At 36.2% G+C, this 11,862-nt stretch overlaps 1 protein-coding gene across 1 annotated transcript in view; it reads right to left on the bottom strand.

Annotated features, from left to right (window-relative positions):
* Positions 1-11,862, bottom strand: part of LOC107873668 (putative late blight resistance protein homolog R1A-3) — a 55,193-nt gene that overhangs the window by 35,949 nt on the left and 7,382 nt on the right. The window lies entirely within an intron of this gene.

Genomic DNA, 11,862 nt, shown 5'->3' with positions numbered 1-11,862 from the left:
CGAAGAGGTTCCCGTCTAAATCCTCGATCATCAGATTTGCAGACTGAGAAACAGAGAAGTTCCCTTAGTCAAAGTTCTTTGGTGGAATCAGTCCGTAGAGGGAGATACTTGGGAAGAAGAAGTAGATATGCGGACCAAGTATCCTCACCTCTTCTCCACAACCTCATATCCAGCTTAAGGTAACAGTCTTCCTTAGCTTTACTCAGTAATATGTTCAGCTATAATTATAACTTGGGGTCCATTACCGTTGCATATTCAGTCATGCATTCATGAATCAGTTCTATCATGTAGTCATGCATCAGATATGCATGTTCAATGTGTAAACTCAGTCTATCAGTGCCTCAGCTTAATCAGTCTCATTCGAGGATGAATGTTCCCAAGGGGGAGATATTGTAATACCCCGTATTTTTCAAGCTTAACATAACTCTCAGTTCATGAGTTATCTGATACAAAAAATTTTAAATACTCAGTATTTTTTAGTTTAGAGCCTGCCATTGCTTAGGAAATTGAATTAGCTTTCCAAAGTTATAAAATTTGCCTAAATCCGATAACAAGATGAGAAGTTATGGCTATTTAAGCCTAAATCCGATAACTGGATGAGAAGTTATGGATATTTTAAACTTCAGTCGTTAAACACCATTATTCAGGCCAGTAGCACATCGCGGAGTATGTCAGAATGGAAATTGTCAGTTTCTAGTGAGGTACCGTAATACTAGCATGTCGCACCACCAGCTAATTTCCCAATTGTCAAAATTTAGTGTTGCTGCGCGATATTGGTGGGCCGCTCCAAGGACCCAATCCACAATTGTCAATTTCAAGTAAAGCAACACGATTCCACTGCATTGCGGTGAACTTCCAGGTCCCATTAAGTATTGCAACATGATTCTACTTCATCGCGTCACCAGCCACATTCCCAGTTGTCATTTTTCAGTGGCTTGGCGTGATAGTGGCGCGTCGCGCCAGGTGCCCAAATTGGGAATTTTTCAGTAATGATTTTAAATCATTTCCAGGGGTAATTAGGTATTTTTTTCATGACCCACATCAGCCATTAACACATAAATTACCCCAAAATTAATGTAGTTACACCATTATTATTCAACTTTCCCCAAAATCAAAGCATTTTCTCTCAAGAAAACAAACCTTAGCTTCAAGAATCAAGGTCAAAACTCAAGAATTTCTTCAAGCACCTTCAAGAACTAATAACCCAAGGTATGTTAGGGTTCATCAATGGGTTCCTTTCTTCCATATAGTCCACGAATCCATTTTCAAAATACAAGATTGTTGAATTATGAACTTCCATACTTGAATTGAATTGAATTCATGTTCATGTTATTGTTGAGTTTTAGTCCATGATTAAATTACATGCTTTTATGAAATTAATCATTGTATGTGTTGAATTACATGATCTTCAGAATAAAACCTTCAATTTGCAAGTTGATTGATGTAGCCATGATAACTATATGTTTTGATTATTGTATAACCTAAGCGTACTCCCCATGTGTTTGATAAAATGCCTATGTAAATGAAATAGTGTCATTATAACATGATAGCATGTATTCCCCATTCATGTATAAGTAGATGCATTAAAAGTGTTTGGTTAAATGCCTCTATGAGTGAACTATCGACAAGTATACATTGTTATGATTTTCAAGAGTATATTATGCTTTATTTTTCATGCTATCGAGTCCTAGGGGTATTTAATAGCCGATAATTTAGATGTGTGCCTAAAGCCAGTGTCAGTTATAGAATCTCAGTCATGTCATGATCAGTAATACTCTCAGTCAATTACAGAACTTAGTAAAACTCAGTCAGTTATCAAACTAAGGAAAACTCAGTAAAATCGGTATCATCCCAGTTCAGCTCAGTATACTCAGTTCAGTGTCTTTCAATTAGGAGTAGGATTCAGCACCAATTGAACCCAAGGATAGGGGATCACCTACCAGTAGAGGGTGTGATACTTAGAAGTAATTGTTGTGTTCCAGAACTATGTAGCTAGTGTAGGTTTAGACATCAAACCTGCCAGTTGAGGGTTTCACCGTTCTCATTAGAGTACCTTCCAGATAAGGGTAACTCTTTAGTTTCTTTACCCATGGCACGGTACAGACACTCTTTCAACTGGGGTGATAGGTTGGACCCCAACTCAGTTATCTTATTTGGGGCATGTAGGTTAGATGATTACCTCCCATATTCTCAGTTTCAGTCATCAGAATAAAACTCAATTCAATTATACAGAATTAGGACTGTCAGATACAGTCAACCAGTATCAGTAAATCAGTTATGAGTAACTCCAGAGATTAGTTACTCAGTATCAAAACTTAGGACTTAGCTTCAAATAAGCTTAGTCATAGTATTTATTTATATACACAGTAGCACATACTCAATATTTATAATAGTATCAGTTATCCATGTACTCTCATGTTCAGTCACTCTATATCATGCAGTCAGTTATTGTTCATGCATATGAACCCTTGCATTCAGCATTACCTCATCTAGCGTACCAGTATACTCCAAGTACTAACCCATACTCTTTTTTTACGCTATGATGTCTCATATCATAGGTTTGTACGCTCAGGTTCCTGACTGCGCATAGATAGATTCAGATTTATCCAGCATCAGTAGATTAGCAGTGAGTCCTCATCATTCAAGGATATTCTTTTATTTTATTATTTCAGTAGACTCAGTATTTTAGTAGACGGAGTTAATTGGGGGATTGTCCCATCAACTCCACTTTCAGACAGTTTCAGTTAGAACTTTTCAGACTAATTTTCAGACAGTGTTCAATTTTACAAATTGTTGTTTCAGTTGATGCACTTTAGTAGTATTTATAGATTTTGAACCTTATGGCATTTCAGCCTATTTTTCATATTTATTACAGTATTGTGTTTTAGTGCTCACAACAGATATCAGTCATGGGTTAGCTTGTGGTCCTTCAGGGTCGTAAGCACCATGTAGCGTCTGGGGTACAGATTCGGAGTGTTACACATATTCCTCCGAATTCACCGAGCATCATCATAATATCACATATTCCTCCGGACTCAAACCGCGCAACATCATACAATCTCATATTCCTCCGGATTCACCGAGAATCATCATAATATCACATATTTCTCTGGACTCGAACCGAGCATCATCATAATATCACATATTTGTTTGGATACAACAGCATACATCCACATTCATAGCCAAACCAATAAGCATACACAAAATCTCACAATATATAAAGAAGTAGGGATGTGGGATAACTCTTGCCATTTTACCTTACTAATAAGCTTCTCACGTAATATGAGCATCAACAAGAGCACAAATATTTACCAAACATGCACAATAATCACTTAACAAGGGTATTCAAGTCATGATCACAAGATAATCCAATAATGGATTGCAACCATCACAACTCCTACACACACACACACACACACATATATATATATATATATCTTGAACAATCACCACATATCTAGTTTGCTAAGTATTTACTTAGTTCAAGCTTAAGGTGAGTCAAGTCCCACTTCTAAATACCGAGAATGCCAAACTTACTAACATATGTCTAGATTCTAACCGGAATTAGGCTAAGTCATCCATACCGCACCATGTGGGCTTACCAATACTTTCAAGGTCTATAAGGAAAGTCTCTTCAAGAATCCTTCCTAAGTCAACCGAACACCAAGGTCATCTCCTATATAGGCGTTATATAGGTCAATACACTCCTAAGGATAGATAATTATACCATTCATGTCTACTTAGAACAACTATAGTGTTCTCACACTAGTCATGAGACCACAATTAAGCTAACCAAGGTCCTAGACTAAGGGTCAAATATCGTACCATACAAATCCATGGCCTATAGCAATTAATAAATCCCATGTTCACCATTTAATAAACTATCATCTTAATTCCCCACCCAATCTCGCAATATATTAATGATTACATTACAAACAAGCTTAATCTATACTACTGGTAAGCCTAACCTACCTTGAATCCAAGCAACTCATGATCCAACGAGCTTTTTCTTTCCTTTTAAGAAGCTTCCCCTTCCACAAGCAATGCTATCAACAATACAATCTAAGAATTACAACAAGAATGACAATACCCATTATATAACCATTGTGCCATTGGTTTCAAAATGACAACAAACCCCAAGTGGATCCCACCTTCGAAAAATGAGTTTTCGAGAGCAACCCATAGTCTAAATATCATTAGGGGGATAAAACCCTCAAGAAATTTGAGTAAAGCAATCACATTTGTGGCTACAATTGAGCCTCAAAGACTTAGCATTTTTGGTCTAGAAATCAAGAAATTAATACCAAATTTGAAGGAATCTTACCTTAGATTTGTAGAAAAAAATTGGATTACACAAGTTGCTAAGCTTCTAATCAACCCTTAAGACTCATTTTTCTATCAACAAATATTTATAGCTGTTACCGTTTTCAAAATGCTGAAGAATCTCCCAGAAATTGGCCAACGGGCCTTTTTGTACGAGTTTAAATGGGCCTGCAAGGTCAAAAACTTATTTTTGACCTCTCGGACTCATTCGGACTCCATTTTTTGCAAACGAACTATGTAACCCCACTAAATTTGACATTCCAGACACATTAGTGAAGTCAAATTTTTTATTCAAGGTCATTTAGGTCACTTGTGGGTCCCACATCCATATATTTCAATTTTTGACTTTTCGACTAATAGGTTGAAATGAACTCGGGTGCTGTGGGATCCAAATCAAGGATCTATCTACCCTAAAATCAATATTACATAGCTTTTGGCGCAATCAAAATTTAAATCCAAAATCATTGCACTAAATTTTTTGCTCAACAGCTATTTGGAATAGACAAAGACTTCAAATTGGAAAAGTGGTTCTAAAAACTAAATGAACCGTCAGGTAACCGAACTATCAATTCTAGCAAGTCACTAATAACTTGGGACAGCTATGGAGGAGCTCTATCGGCAAAAATAATCAAGAACACGGCTAATGACCTGAAGGGTCATTATAGACTCATTGTTGAAAAATGGAATTTTAAAGTAGTCTAAATATATGCATAGGTAAGTAAGTATGATGTGAGAAAGTAGAATGTGTTTATAACATCGTAAGGGGTTATATTATAAGATTAAGATAAATTGTCCCTATTATGTGACTTTATCCCCTTTGATTGTCTTTTCTTTGGTAGTTGTAAGCTAGTACTGCACGTGAGAATGTGGGTGGTATTTTCTAAGGTATGGTAAAAATAGTAGCTTAAGTTTAATGATGCATTTTTTGTGTTAGTAAGTAGTAGGCTTTATCCGATGTGGATAATTATAATATATTTATATACTTAGGACTAGTGTTATAACAATGAATTGTGGTTGATTCATTAAGTGGAGAAGAGCGCGGGTATGTAAGAATAAGTTTACCCCCCCCCCCCCAGGTAACATGTTATTAGATAAGGTTGGTATATGTATAAGTGTCATTTGTACCTTGTTCATATTCTTGAATTTTGTAGTATGGAAAAGTTTGGGGAGTTGTTGTATGGCATTCTTCATGGTTAAACTGAGGAAATATAGGTAGGCAATATGCGCCTTTGGTATAGTTTTACAAATTTTGTTAAGATTTTAAGTATGTGAGTAGATGTCTAATATTGGCGTGTTAAGTAGTGGAGAATGAATTATTATGTGATAAGGAGTGTGGATGTATATGCTCACGAGAGTGGGAGTGATAGGGTGATAGCTATAGAGGCTAGAGAGAGTTAAGAGTAGCTTTTCCGAAAAGCAATGCCTTCAGAGTTAGAGTTCAACCTAGGAGTATTATATAGTGGGACTTAAACTCTTGCGGTTAGAAGTTTTATGGGAGAATTGCAAGTTAGAAGTGATGAAGTATTTTATTTGTCGTTTGGGGCATAGTTGAGTAGTGTCTCTCAGTTTTAGGTCAATTAGTTGTAACTTGTAAGGTAGAGAATGCTTCTATTTCTTATCTTTCGCGAAATCTTATTTCATGATTAGTACCAATATAAATCAGGTATATGTTACCAAATAAACTTATTCCTTATGTTGTGATGCTAATTTTTCATAAAACTCATGTGCAAGATCATCCCTATGTAAAGTCTCGTTACCTCGAGCTTCGTGCTTACATGTTTTACTAAGGGTTATCATGAAGCTCGTTTGATTAATTGTATATTTTGTTGACAAAAAATGTTCAATGCAAGATTATATTCTTTATTCTACACTTTTAGAGATTCAAAAAGTCCTTGCCGATCATTCGGGGATGAATGATTCCAAGGGGGAGATAATGTAACACCCCGAATTTTCAAGCTAAAAATCAAACCGTTGTTCCTACGTGTGTAAGCTCTAATAGAAATTATTTTCAAGTGAGAATAAGTGTCATTATCTTTATCCTCGTGTTTGAAGTGCTTTTGAGGTGAAAAATCTTCATAGGAATCACTTAGAGCGAAGTTAAGCTAAGAACCATAGATTTGGCTAAATCTTTGTATTCAGTTTTATAAGGGTCCACTTTGAATGTGTATAACATTTGATACACGTAGAGTTTTTCAGCTCAAGACCCACCAAATTATATATAATTGATTTATATTTCCAATGATACCAATTTTACCTTAATCCAATACTCAAGTAAAATGTTATAGTATTTTTCGTGAGAGGCAATAAACAGAAGTGATTGGGACATGGCGCGCCGGTCTATTGACATGATAAATGACGTGGCATGTTTCTCTCCCCAACACGCTATCAAACGCGACCTGAAGCTATTTCACACGTTGTTTCAATTCCTTAAGGGTCTTGGGGAACTTTGGTCATATTCCCTCACCCGATATCCGTCCATAACACAAAATTTCAGCTCCCAAAGAGCATTAGTTGCCTCTTCATTCAACATTCTCTCAAACCAAAACCCTAATCACCTCCCAAGAACAAGATTAAATTCTTCTTTTCAATGGTCAAGAATTCAAGCCTTTCAATTCAAGATTCTCAAGAAAGGTTTCAAGATTAAGGTTTTATTTTTCAAACTAAACAACCTAAGGTATGTGGGACTACTCTAAACACCATGGGCATCATTTTTACTATTTTTATCTATGTTAAAGATCCTCGATCATGTTTTATAAAGAGTGTTTTGTTATTATATTGAAAAGCATGTATTATGGAGTCATTTTGAAGTAAGCATATGTTTGTCTCGATCTTAGTTTTCATGAAATTAAACTGTTGCAATATATATATATATATATATATATATATATATATGATTTCATTGTATTTTAAAGTGTGAATGAGAGCATGAATGATTAAACTCCCTCTCCTATGATGTTATTTTTTATTTTCAAATGTGGCGGCTTGTGTAAATGTATGAATTTCGTTAAAGGAAACTAAATGATGAATGTTTTACTGATTTTCATGAACAATTCGGTTTACTACATGTAGAGGGGGTATTTTCGTATGGTAAATGTCTACTTGGTCAACTTAACACTTTTCTTGAGTTTGAAGTAATTACAAATATGAGGTGACCACCTATTGATTTTATAATTGGGAGGAGAAAGTTTTGATGAAAATTTGAATGTAAGGTCTATTGCATAACTCTCTCTCATCTGATGTTTAAAAGCTAAGGGTGGCCATTAATATGATAATAAGTGGAAAGGGCTGCAGATATGATATGATGTGATTTGATTGACTTGCAAGTCAGGGTATGACGATACCCGATGATTTCATGCTCCTAACAAGATAGTGTTGAATGTTTTGAAAGTATGAACATGTTTTATTTAAAGAACAAAAAGTTAGGCTTAAGAGAGCTAGTAGGTTATCCGAAGAAAGCATTTGAGTGCAAGAGCTCATCGCTGGAAACCATAGTTACCGATGCAGGACTTATGATATATGATCCTACATGAAAGGACATCTTTTTAGGACATCTCACATGGGGGGTACCACCACTCCATTCCTGGTGGCTACTTGGATTGGAGGCTTGGCCTCCTAGTCAAGGACGGGTTCCACATAGCCCGTGGAATTCCATATTTGTAGGATGTACCGACTAGCTCAGAAGAATAACAAAGAGTGAGTCAAAGTTGTCAAGAATTGTTTTGAAGTGCACTAAAGTATGCCCATGTATTTTTACTTGCTTTGTGTTCATAGTTATAATGAAATTCTCTCATCTATTTTGTATAAAAATATATTATTTTGTGTTGTTTCACATACCAGTACAATTGTATTGACATCCTATACTTCAGGATCTGAGGCACAATCCCGGGGTCCCGCTAAGCAGTAGGTTGAATCCTTTCATAGATTACAGTTGGTGAGTCTCCCTTATTTTGGAAGGCCTATTTTAGAACATCGTTAGTTTATTTTGATCAATGGTTCGACTGGGGTATTGTCCTAGCTTTTAGAGAATATTGTTTTTGTATTGTTAGAGATTTTGTAGACTGGTGTCATATGTTTTAAATGTTATCAACTTAATTCCCTATTGTTCACTTGAAGTAAGGGATTGACCATGTTTCTATTTTGTTATGTTTTTTCGTATTTTCTTACAGTATATGAATTGTGTATATGATTGCCTGGTATGGGTCAAAGAAGCATCTTAGCACTCGAGGACATGAAGACATGAGTGAAAACCCGAGCTTGTTGGGCTGCCTATCCAAGTAACAAGATTTGAAGTGTTGAGAACAAGTCCCAATACTCCAAAACCGTCCAAGGAGTACACTACAAGGCCGCCCCTTTGTTTGGGCTCATTAAGGGTCTTTTGGTCATTTTTGTAATAAGTGTTGCCCTAGTATATAAATAGAATATTTAGGTCATTTTTTCATTTAGAACTTTGATGATATATCTTGTAAACTCATTGAGACTGTTTGGCAAGGTGGAATCATTGTGGCAACGTGGAATCCTTGTGTTGTTAACTTGCTTAGAAACAGTGGTTGCTTGGGAGTTCCGATTCCCTTGAGGTCTCCGTAAGAGTTTAGGTGCATTGTATTCATGTTGTTTGTGTTTTGATGTTTAATATACATCTTAGTGCCTATAACGTGTACTACATTATGTCTCACTATCTATCCTCTTAGTTATAGTCATCTTGTTTTCCATTTTGTGTTGCTTGTTCATCTCGTGATAGTGGACTATTTTGTGCCATTTCGTGGGCTGTTTTAGCACTTCATAGGTCGTTCTTGTATCATTGCTAGTTAGACAAAGGCTCTCGTGCTTTCACAGTTCAGGGTGCCTATCACAACCAGAGCCTCGATTTGGGTTGTGACATATAGTCTACAACCTTTTCACTTTACGACCTGACTTTTGTGATTAATGTTTGTTGGTTTCGTGACAGATTGATATCAGAGCTTCATTTTGAATCTATACCCCAATTGAGGTTGAACGATTTCTCTGACCACATAAGATGGAACTTCAGACCCAATAGGTTTGGATTATCAAATGAAAATCTATAGTGTAATGTATGGCTTCACGTGAATCTAATAGCTTCTCTCCAGATCCTTTATATGTATTAAGATGTCGACTAAAAAACTATTCACATGTGATTATGAACTCAATTACTATCCTATTAACTTGATTTTGCAGTAGGAACTCCTATACTTCAAATCCAATGTATCTGTATCACTTTTTTGCTAAAAAAGTCTATTAATGTTCAAAATTCCAAACGAAAATTGTCCTTTCACAAGTTCATTCATGTAGGTAATTGTTTTTATTGGTATATCGAGAGTTCCTACCCATATTATTCGACATAAAACAGATATCAGATTCCTCTTGGATGATTTAAGCAGATGGTAGGGTAATATATATCTGTGCTACTCTAACCACTTGAATAACTCCGAGCGATAGATTTTTCATCTCCTTCTAAACCCTCCTGCATTAGACTTTGTGATGCAATCCCTCTAATGTGATAGTTTCCTTGATGTGTATCTGAGTAAAAGTTTCTTCATTTCTAATTGAGTAGCAGCTAGATAACAGACTTCTCTTCGTTAAGATCATTAATCGTATATTTAATGGACTTAAAGGTGCCACCTGCAGAAAAGAAGACACGGTTAGAAGCCAAAATTCAAAAAGAATTAACTAGGACGATTTAACCTAGAACCTCTATTACCCGGGACAGATTCAATACTTCTAATAATGGCTTTGTGGCATCAACTTTGGCGTCAAATCGTGAGAATAAACAATTGAGGCCTTGAGGATTCTTAACAACGGAACAGGAGAAGCGTGCTCATCAGTGAAGGAGGCCGATAGCCATGTTGAGCCTGTCGAACATATTCAACTTGCTATCTACCAATGAAAGAGGTAATAGTCAATTACGTAGTGCAATCTATCAATAAACTTCTTTTGTCTTAGAAACAAGAGTAAAATGTGCACCAATTCATCTGAAAATTTATCACCTTTAGGTAAGTTTGAGGCATGACAAAGGCATCCTATGACCCTTAGGTGTGCCAATCTAGGCTCCTTACAATACAATAATTCATATGAAGTCTTGTAGCCTAGAACTAAATATGGCAATCTGTTCATCAAGTACACTTAAGCCTTAATACAAAAACCCCAAAATGTAATAGTAGTTTTGACTGAAATCGGATAGCTTTGGTAATCTCTAGAATGTGACTATGCTTCATCTCCACAGTGTCATTCTGCTGTGGAGTGTAAGGACAACTACTTTGATGCAATATGTCATGGAGTTGAAATAACTCAATAGTTTGATGATTAAAAAACTCAGTACCATTGTCTGATCTCACAACCTTAACATGAGAGTCAAATTGAGACTTGATCATCAACAGGAAAAATTTAATGGCAACAATAGTTTCAGATTTTAATTACAACAGATAAACCCATACAAATCTACTATGATCATCTACAAGAAAATAATGTTTCTTGTCAATGGTAGGGACTTGAAATGGTCCCCATAGATCCACGTGAACAACCTCAATCATAGTAGATGCTCTAGAAGTACTAGAAGGGAAAGGGAGTTTAGCTTGTTTAGCTAGGGGACACAAACAGGACAATTATTGAGAATTTCACAATCATTCCTGCAATCCATCAACTTGAATGCCACGGCTAGACATCAGGTATTGTCACATTGGCTGTTATTGTTCCCTTTGAGTTATTACCGTCCTTATTCAGATGCTTTAGCACAGTCTCAGTTTTGAAGATGTACAATCCACCATTCTCCGTACCAACCCCCCTCACTCTCCCACTCAAGAGGACCTGGAAGACACAAAAGTCAGGGTAGAAGGAAATGGTATGTTTTGTAGAGTATTGTTGTCCATGTAATGAACTTTCTAAAAATGAACAGGGCTTTATGATTGATCGTCACAGTCTGAGTAGGTGAGACTTTAGTCCTTACTGTTGGAAAATAATCTTAATGTTGCATCTGGGGTTAGTTGTCTGAGTATTTTAGCTTTACTTGGATGGTGTTTGGTGGCACTTGGTGGAACCAGTAGCAAGAGTGATAACCGCCATAGTGTCCGAGCGAGCTTTCAAGTACCTCGACTAAATTAAAGTGATACCTGCTACCTCCTACCAGGAGCAAATATCATGTAATTTTGTCCACCAGAGCTAGGACAGAGAACGGGGTGGGGTGATAGGACACCAAATTATTGATTTTAAAGAGAAATGACCAAAAATATTTTTGAACATTTTTACAAAAGCATTGAGACATGATACAAGACTAAGTGTGTATCAAGGGATTCCAACCAACATAAGAACAACAAGATGAACAACAAAGTGTCAGTGAATCGAAAAATGGCCACACACGGCTTCACTAGGCTTGCAACACTTGTTTTGAACTAGAAAAATGATTTTAACAGCAATAACAACAAAGACAATATTGCTGGTGAATTTAAAGAGCACCACACGGCTTCACTAGACATTTAGATTCAACAACACAATGTTACCAAGATTTGCAAAAAAAGAGATAGAAACTTC

Source organism: Capsicum annuum, chromosome 6 (assembly GCF_002878395.1).
Source record: "Capsicum annuum cultivar UCD-10X-F1 chromosome 6, UCD10Xv1.1, whole genome shotgun sequence".
NCBI classification, from domain to species: domain Eukaryota; kingdom Viridiplantae; phylum Streptophyta; class Magnoliopsida; order Solanales; family Solanaceae; genus Capsicum; species Capsicum annuum.
The sequence above is the reverse complement of the archived record's forward strand: the minus strand, read 5'-3'. Positions and strand labels throughout refer to the sequence as shown.